This window comes from Rhineura floridana, chromosome 22 (genome assembly GCF_030035675.1).
Source record: "Rhineura floridana isolate rRhiFlo1 chromosome 22, rRhiFlo1.hap2, whole genome shotgun sequence".
Classification (NCBI taxonomy): domain Eukaryota; kingdom Metazoa; phylum Chordata; class Lepidosauria; order Squamata; family Rhineuridae; genus Rhineura; species Rhineura floridana.
The window spans coordinates 9,058,417-9,067,631 of NC_084501.1; the positions used below are offsets into that span (position 1 = coordinate 9,058,417).

General features: G+C 48.7%; 1 pseudogene; it reads right to left on the reverse strand.

Moving 5' to 3' along the window:
- Positions 1 to 5,331: 5,331 nt before the first annotated feature.
- On the reverse strand, positions 5,332 to 5,450 carry LOC133375296 (5S ribosomal RNA; annotated as a pseudogene).
- Between the last annotated feature and the right edge of the window lie 3,765 nt (positions 5,451 to 9,215).

The following is a 9,215-nucleotide window of genomic DNA, read 5'->3' on the forward strand; positions in this document are numbered from 1 at the left end:
TTCAGCTTTCTTTTTACCAATCCCCTCATTTTTGTGAAGTTTCCTCTTTTGAAGTCAAATGTGACCGTGTTGGATTTTCTTGGCAATTGGCCAGTTACATGTATGTTTAATTTAATAGCACTGTGGTCACTGCTCCCAATCGGTTCAACAACACTTACATCTCGCACCAGGTCCCGGTCCCCACTGAGGATTAAGTCCAGGGTTGCCGTCCCTCTGGTTGGTTCCATGACCAACTGATCTAGGGAATAGTCATTTAGAATATCTAGAAACTTTGCTTCTTTGTCATGACTGGAACACATATGCAGCCAGTCTATGTCTGAGTAGTTGAAGTCACCCATTACTACCACATTTCCTAGTTTGGATGCTTCCTCAATTTCATATCTCATCTCAAGGTCTCCCTGAACATTTTGATCAGGGGGACGATAGATCGTTCCCAATATTAAGTCCCTCCTGGGGCACGGTATCACCACCCACAACGATTCTGTGGAGGAGTCTGCCTCTTTTGGGGTTTCGAGCTTGCTGGATTCAACGCCTTCTTTCACGTATAGAGCGACTCCGCCACCAATACGTCCTTCCCTGTCCTTCCGATATACTTTATATCCAGGGATAACCGTATCCCACTGGTTTTCTCCATTCCACCAGGTCTCGGTTATGCTCACTATATCAATGCTCTCCTCTAAGACCAAGCACTCCAGTTCTCCCATCTTGGTTCGGAGGCTCCTAGCATTAGCGTACAGGCACTTGTAAGCAGTGTCTCTCTTCAAGTGTCTTTGGCACTTGTGGTTAGGCCTGTGGTAATTTTGCTCTTCTGAATTTATATCCTGTGCCCCTGCTCTCACAATGCCTACTTCTAGGCCTACCCCTTTTAAAATTTCATCATTTCTTTGGTTTTTATCCCAGGGGGGAGGTTTATTCCGAACCGGACCTTTCTCAGCTCCTGTCGGGTTTCCCCCCTCAGTCAGTTTAAAAGCTGCTCTGCTACCTTTTTAATTTTAAGTGCCAGCAGTCTGGTTCCATTCTGGTTCAAGTGGAGCCCGTCCCTTTTGTACAGGCCCGGCTTGTCCCAAAATGTTCCCCAGTGCCTAACAAATCCAAACCCTTCCACCCGACACCATCGTCTCATCCACACATTGAGACTGCGAAGCTGGGCCTGTCTGGCTGGTCCTGCGCGTGGAACTGGTAGCATTTCAGAGAAAGCCACCTTGGAGGTCCTGGCTTTCAGCATCCTACCTAGCAACCTAAATTTTGCTTCCAGGACCTCACGGCTGTATTTCCCCATGTCGTTGGTGCCAACGTGCACCACGACCACTGACTCCTTCCCAGCACTGTCTACCAAACTATCTAAACGACGGGCGATATCCGCAACCTTCGCACCAGGCAGGCAAAACACCTTGTGGTCTACACGCCCATCACACACCCCACTGTCTATGTTCCTAATGATCGAATCACCCACTACAAGGATCCCTCCACCCCCTGGAGATATATCCTCGGCACGAGAGGATAGCCTCTGTGAAGCTCACAAGCACAACCTGAGCACAACGGCACACTCCCCCACCTGCAGTGCCCAGCAGCTGGTATTCAGAAGCATCCTGCCTCAGACAGTGGAGGGAGGATACAGCCACCCATACCTAGTAGCCGCTGAACGCTTTAACCTCCATGAATTTGTCTAACCTTCTTTTAAAGCCGTCCAAGTTGGTGGCCATCCCTGCCTCTTGTGGGAGCAAATGCCACAGTTTAACAATGCGCTGGGTGAAGAAGGTCCTTTCTTTTGTCGGTCCTGAATCTCCCAACGTTCAGCTTCATTTAATGTCCACAAGTTCTAGTGTTATGAGAGCAGGAGAAAAATGTTTCTGTACGCACTTTCTCCATGCCATGCATCTTTTAATAGGCTTTTATCCAGTCACCTCTGACTCGCCTTTTCTGTAAACTAAAAAGCCCCAAAGGCTGCAACCTTTCCTCATAGGTCATGATGCTATCATCTTGTCAGGAGGTTCATTCCACACGATATAACAGTCAGGCCTTTAATGTGTTGGCACCTATCCTTTGGAATTCCCTCCTGTTAGATATTAGACAGGCACTGTTTCGATTGTCTTTTCAGCAGCTCATGAAGACCTTCCTTTTTCAACACGTTTTTTAAAGTAGAGATCTTTCCCAGGCTCCATTTGTATTCCATCTGTATTTGAATTGTTTTTAGATGTTTTATCATGGAGGCGTTTGCTGCCCTGGGCTCATTCATTCATTCATTCATTCATTGCATTTCTATACCACCCATACCTGAAGCTCTCTGGGCGGCTTACAATTAAAAACATTAAAAACAAATATACAAATTTAAAAACACATTTTTAAAAAGCAATATAAAAACACATACTAAAATGCCTAGGAGAAGAGGCAAGTCTTGACTTGGTGCCGGAAAGATAACAGTGTTGGCGCCAGGCACACCTCGTCAAAAAGATCATTCCATAATTTCGGGGCCACCACTGAGAAGGCCCTCTCCCTTGTTGCCAGCCTCCCAGCTCCCCTCCAAGTAGGCACCTGGAGGAGGGCTTTGGATGTTGAGCATAGTGTACAGGTGGGTTCATATCGGGAAAGGCGTTCCATCAGGTATTGTGGTCCTAAGCCATGTAAGGCTTTATAGGTTAAAACCAGCACCTTGAATCGAGCTTGGAAACATACAGGCAGCCAATGCAAGCGGGCCAGAATCAGTTTTATATGTTTGAACCATCTGGTCCCTGTTACCAATCTTGTTGTTGTTGTTATGTGCCTTCAAGTTGATTACAACTTATGGCGACCCTATGAATCAGCGACCTCCAAGAGCATCTGTCATAAACCACCCTGCTCAGATCTTGTAAGTTCAGGTCTGTGGCTTCCTTTATGGAATCAATCCATCTCTTGTTTGGCCTTCCTCTTTTTCTACTCCCTGCTGTTTTTCCCAGCATTATTGTCTTTTCTAGTGAATCATGTCTAGTGAATCTGGCTGCTGCATTTTGCATAAGCTGCAGTTTCCAAACTGTCTTCAAAGGCAGCCCCTCATAGAGCGCATTGCAGTAATCTAAGAACATAAGAACATATGAAGAGCCTGCTGGATCAGGCCAGTGGCCCATCTAGTCCAGCATCCTGTTCTCACAGTGGCCAACCAGGTGCCTAACTTGGAGGTTACCAGAGCATGGACATCTGAAGCCAGGTTCTCTCTGTCCAGATGAGGGCGTAGCTGGGCCACCAACCGGACTTGGTAGAAGGCACTTCGTGCCACCAAGGCTACCTGAGCCTCAAGTGACAGAGATGGTTCTAGGAAAAAACCCCAAGCTATGAACCTGCTCCTTCAGGGGGAGTGCAACCCCATCCAGGACAGGTTGGACATCCACCATCCGGTCAGAAGAACCACCCACTAGCAGCATCTCACTCTTGTCTGGATTGAGCCTCAGTCTATTAGCCCTCATCCAGTCCATTGTCGCAGCCAGGCACCGGTTCTGCACATTGACAGCCTCACCTGAAGAAGATGAAAAGGAGAAATAGAGCTGTGTGTCATCAGCATACTGATGGCAATGCACTCCAAAGCTCCGGATGACCGCACCCAATGGTTTCATGTAGATGTTGAACGGCATGTGGGACAAAACTGACCCCTGCGGAACCCCATACTGGAGAGTCCAGGGTGCCGAGCAATGTTCCCCAAGCACCACCTTCTGGAGCTGACCCACCAAGTAGGAGCAGAACCACTGCCATGCAGTCCCTCCCACTCCCAACTTAGCCAGTCTTCCTAGAAGAAAGAAGGCTGGGGTTTAAATTTAATTATTTATTACCATCAGAAATAGTAAACAAACAACCAGAACCACCTCCCTTGCTAGATTGTTGTAAGGAACCAGCATGCTGTTGGAACTCCACCTCCCATCAGCCCCAGCTCAGACAGACAATGGTCAAGGTTAATGGGAGATGGAGTCCTGCAACATCTGGAGGGACACAGGCTCCTCACACCTGCTACGCTGATGTAGAAGACAAAGAGGAGAGCTGAAATGGATCCGGAGTGGCTCTTCTGCTCTGTGGAATCAATTATTTTATTTTAAGTTATTTTGTTTTTATTCAGCTCTTACGTGGGGCACCCAGTCATTTCCCTCTCATGGGATGTCTCAGACCCATCCTTCAACACACTCCAAGATCATTCCCTGGGCTGCCCCCGCAAATCAGAATTCATCAGAGACCCTTCTTTCTATATCTCCCACCCTTTCCCTTAGTATACATGGGGGGAGGGAGAAAAAGTTTCAACCCAAGGGCCACATTCTTCTGGGCAAACTTCTGGGGTCCACGTGCTACTGGTGGGCGGAGCCGGAGGCAAAAGTAGGTGCAGCAACTAATGTAAATGTTCCCTTTGTACGGCAGGCTAGTTTTGACACACACCCCTCTCTGTGTTCCATGATCGGAGATCAAGGACACATGCAAACCAGCTTTTGATATTGATCCCAGCTGATGGAAGCCTTCCACTGTACCCTCTGTGATTCTGTTCTTATTCGGTAGTGATTTTGCTGACGTACCACAGCGTGGGACTTAACATGTCAGTGTGATGCCCTCTGGATCTTGTGAAAGTGGGAAACGCAAACAGTGATGAATAATGCCTGTGGGTACTTGTATATTCATGCTTACTTGACTTGCATATGTTTGTATTTTTTTCCTTTGTGCTTATTGTCTCAAATCAATATAGATTTTTTTTTTTGAAGGACACATTCAAAGCAAGAAAAGACCCTCAAGGCTGGTACAAAGCAGAGCTGGAATATGGAGGAAGTCCCGAGGGGTGGATAGAAAGGCCTAGAGGGCTTCATTCAGCCCCCAGGCCTGATATTCTCATCCTCTGGCATGCACAGCCTCATCTCCCTATGTTACCCTCGGAGCTAGTGTTTTGTTGTAATCTGATTTTATTGGTCACTTTCCTCAAAATTAGCAGGTTATAAAACTGCAAAACTCCAGGTCAGATTTTAATCTGAGCCAAAGAAGAATTTCACTCTTCCCTCCATCTGTCCCAGGAAGGCTGCCAGAACCAGTTGAGTGATGAACGAGCCCCACTCAACGTCTTGGGGAGGGCCTGGATTCCACAGGAAAAATCATTCCATTGGCGGGAGGAGGGCCAAGTGAATTTGGGCTGCCTCAGATGCAACAGGAGTTCTTTCCGGTGGTATTTTGAGGGGTTGGGTGCGGAACAGCTCGCCTTAAACCAAGCCATCCTGATCTGAGCCTTGTTGTTGTTGTTAGATGCCTTCAAGTCGATTGAATATTTTTTTTTGGATATATTCATAGGGTCTTCATGGTAAGAGGTATTCAGAGGTATTTTCCCATTGCCTTCCTTTAAGCCTACGGCACCCAGTATTCCCAGGCGGTCTCCCATCCAAGTACTAACCAGGCCTGACCCTGCTTAGCTTCCGAGATCAGATGAGATTGGGCGTGTTTAGGCTAGTATGGCCGGAGGCTCATTGATGCAGTGGCAGCTGGCACTCATTGGGACTGGTGGAGCAGAAAGCAAAGAGGCCACCAGGAGGTGGCTCCAGAGCCAATGACAGAGAGAGAGAGCAAAATAATTCTGGTTTTGTACCCTTACTTCTGCCTGCCGAGTTCTACAAGGAGCAACACTGAGACTAAGGAGGAGGAAGCTGGCAGGCAAGGCCGGCCCCTGGACTGGATGTAAGCAAGAAGGCAGTCAGGCTGAGAGCAGATTGAGGTTGGTGGAGCAAGGGCACATAAGTCCTAGTGGGCTTGACTGCACAGTGAAAACGACAGTGATCTCCATAGAGGAGGGCTGCGTTCTCTTAGGGACAGTGATGGCTTGTGCCCATTTGGGACTGGTAGGGCGGAATGCAAGGAGCCCAAGAGGAGGTGGAGCCAGAGCCAATCAGAGGCAGAGCCAACGCATAATAGTTTTGTCCCCATCCTGCTCCTCCCTGGCGAGTTCTACACAGGCAAGGCTGCGGCTAAGGAGGACGCTGAAAGCCAGGCTCTCCACCTGGGCTGGTTGTTGAAAGTAAGAATGCAGGCAGGTGGGGGCCGGCTGAGAGCAGACTGAGGTTGGTGGGTCAGTGCCCCACTTGCCCTAATGCACTAGCCACCACTGCATCAATCACTAGGCCTTTTAAGGCCAGCTGTGGCAAGAACAGCGCACAGAGAGTCTGGGCCTGCAATCAGCAGTGCAGTGGCAAATTCAGAACTGCAGGGTCCCTTCATGATAGTCACAGCCCTTTTTGTTCGCTCCTGGGTTGAGAATGAGATCCTTGTTAATGCCTTCTCCCACAAAAAGAGGCGTCCCTAGGAGCCAATCGGTATGAAAGGGGAGAGTGTTCACTTCTGAGAAGAGTCTTCTCAGAATAGTGGGAAAAGGGTCTGGAACTCGCCTCCTTCCACTCCGATTGGCTCCAATCAGCAGGAAAGGAAGCATGTTAGAAGACTCTTCTCAGTGGCTAACATACTCCCCTTTCATGCTGAGTGGCTCATAGGATGCTAGCGACCCTGCTGGGACCCTGCTCCCAAAGTCGTAAAGTGTCTAAGACCTCCTGAGACCTTGGACAACTACACACCTGCCTGCAATGACCAGGAAAGGGCAGGGGACCTCCTCCCGTTGCCTTGGTCTGGCCTCCAATGGCCCGGCTCCCAAGCAAAGGCAACGGGCATCTGCAGAAAGGGGAGCCAACATACCCTCCAAACTGCCTCCCCTCCATCCATCAGAAGAGTCTTTCCCCCCTTTTGCTCATCTGAAAGATGCCATATGGCTTCCCTCTGTCATTGGCAAAAAGAAAAAGGAATAAAAGGCAACGGCCAAGAATCTGTGCAAGCCATGAGGGATTAGCTCCAGAGATCCACTTTGTCGCCTGGTGGATGTTCCAGGGCTGCTGTTGGGTCGCTGCCTTGAGCCACCCACAAGACTCTTTTCCCTTCCACCCCCAATTCCGAGAACAGGCGTACAGCTGGAACTGAAAGTCCCAGGAAAGCTGCCAGATTGCTCGAATGATGGATGAGCCCCACTCAGTAGTGTCTTGCGGGAGTGGGGAGGAGAGAGAGAAGGACAGGGAGGAATTGGCTGTGAGCGTAAAACGCAAGACGGCTTGCATTGCAACGGGTTTCAAAGAATCAAGGAATCAGGCAGCCGCTATATCCAGCCCTGCCGCGTCTACCAAGATCCCTCACAAACAGCCCCCCCCGACTGAGGGAGATCAGTGGTGGTTGGTGCCCATGGGTACTGGGGGAGGAGGGCAGAAGGCAGGGAGCCCCACTGCAGGTGGAGTGAGAGCCAATGAGAGGCAGAGCTAACTAATTCTAATTTTGTCCCACTCCTCCTCCCTGCTGAGTTCTACAAGGGGCAACACTTTGCCACCCTGGGCCCCTGCTGGGAGGAAGGGCGGGATATAAATCAAATCAATCAATCAATAAAGCACAGAGACCAGGGCCACCCTCCCAGAGTGGCTTGAAGTAAGAAGGCAGGCAGGTGGACTTGCAGGAATCGAGTTTGGTAGGACAGTGCTCCATTTGCCCTAACAAACCAGCCTCCCTGGGGGAAGATGCTAGATACGTTCACACCATGCATTTATTCCACTATTACCCCACTTTAAATGGTCCTGGCTTTCCCCAGAGAATCCTAGGAACTGTAATTCCCAGAGAGGTTTAAGAACCAGTCCCTCTTCCCAGGGGGCTCTGGGAATGGCAGTTCTGTCAGGAGAATGGGGGGGTCTCCTCTCAGCACCCTTTGCAAACTACACTTCCCAAGATTCCTCGGGGGGAAGGCATGGCTGTTTAAATTGAAATGATAGTGGGATAAGGTGTGAATGTGACGACTGTCGACTCAAAACATTCTTGGGCCCCAAGGCAGTGAAGGACATCTGAGAGCCAATGCCATTCTAGGGCGGTCCACTAAGGGGGCATGAGGCAGAAGTGGAGGCAGCCTCCTCTGGCAGACTATTTGAGGCCTCATGAAAAGGCAGCAAATTTAGGGGGAGGGCTGGAGCTCAGTGGTAGACCATCTGCCTTCCACGGAGAAGGTGCCAGGTAAGGAGGGATGGGGGGGGGAGAAATTCGATTCGGTTCACATTTAAAGGCACACCTACCCAATTCACAATTTCCAGAATGTAGAACCCGGAAGACAGGCATCCTTTGAAATCTGCCCTTGTCCGAAGTTTGCAACGCAGTTCTCTATGCAAGTAACGTGTACAAAAACAATTATGCTTGGGTAAATTGTGCATAAAATGAATACGATTTGGAAGTAGTCTATCAACCTGAATAATAACAACAGACACACATGCATTATAATCAGGGTAAATCACTTTGAAAAAAATAGCCACGTTAGGCAAAACTGCATACAAAACGTACGTGGATAAATTCTCACGAAAACGAAGAAAGATTTTCAGGACGACTTTAACAACAAAATTGCAAACTGATGTTCTAGGACCAGCCTTTCCCAATCTTTGGGTCCCCAGATGTTGCCGGACTACAACTCCCATCAGCCCCAGCCAGCAGGGCCAACGGTCAAGAAGTATGGGAACTGTAGTCCACCAATGCCTGGAGACCCAAAAGCTGCTGTAGACAATACTGACCTAGATGGACCAATGGCCTGACTCAGTTTAAGGCAGATGTGGGGCACATCTGTGGCCTTCCAGCTGTTGTGAATGACAACTGTCATCACCCCTGGCCATTGGCCATTGCTGGGGCTGGTGGGGGTTGCTGTTCAGGCCCAACGGTTCCCCACATCTGGCATAAGCCAACTTCTTAGGCTCCTATGTTATTTGGGTTGTTTTTATTCTACCTTTACTGCCAAGAAGAGGTACTGATGGGAGCTTTCTGCTTCAGGTGCCAGAATTGCACTATGGAACTATGGAACGCCCTCCCTGATGAGATATGCCTGGCGCCTTCTTTGCTATCTTTTCGGCGCCAGGTAAAGACCTACCTCTTCGCCCAGGTATTTTAAAAATTTTAAAAATTTAAAAATTTGAATTTAAAATTGAAAATTTTTAATTATGTTTTATTGTGTTTTTGTATTTTAACCTGTTTTATTATGCTGTACACAGCCCTGGGAGCTTATTGCTATAGGGCGGTCTAAAAATGTAATAAAATAAATAAAATAAATAAATAAATAAATTGCTTGGCCAGCCTTAGGTGTTCCTGCCCCCCACATACACGCACACAGACCTCAAGCCAGAGCAAGGTGCCATTTGTCGTTCTGCCTCTGACGACAAACTGTCTTGGGCTGGCCTGTT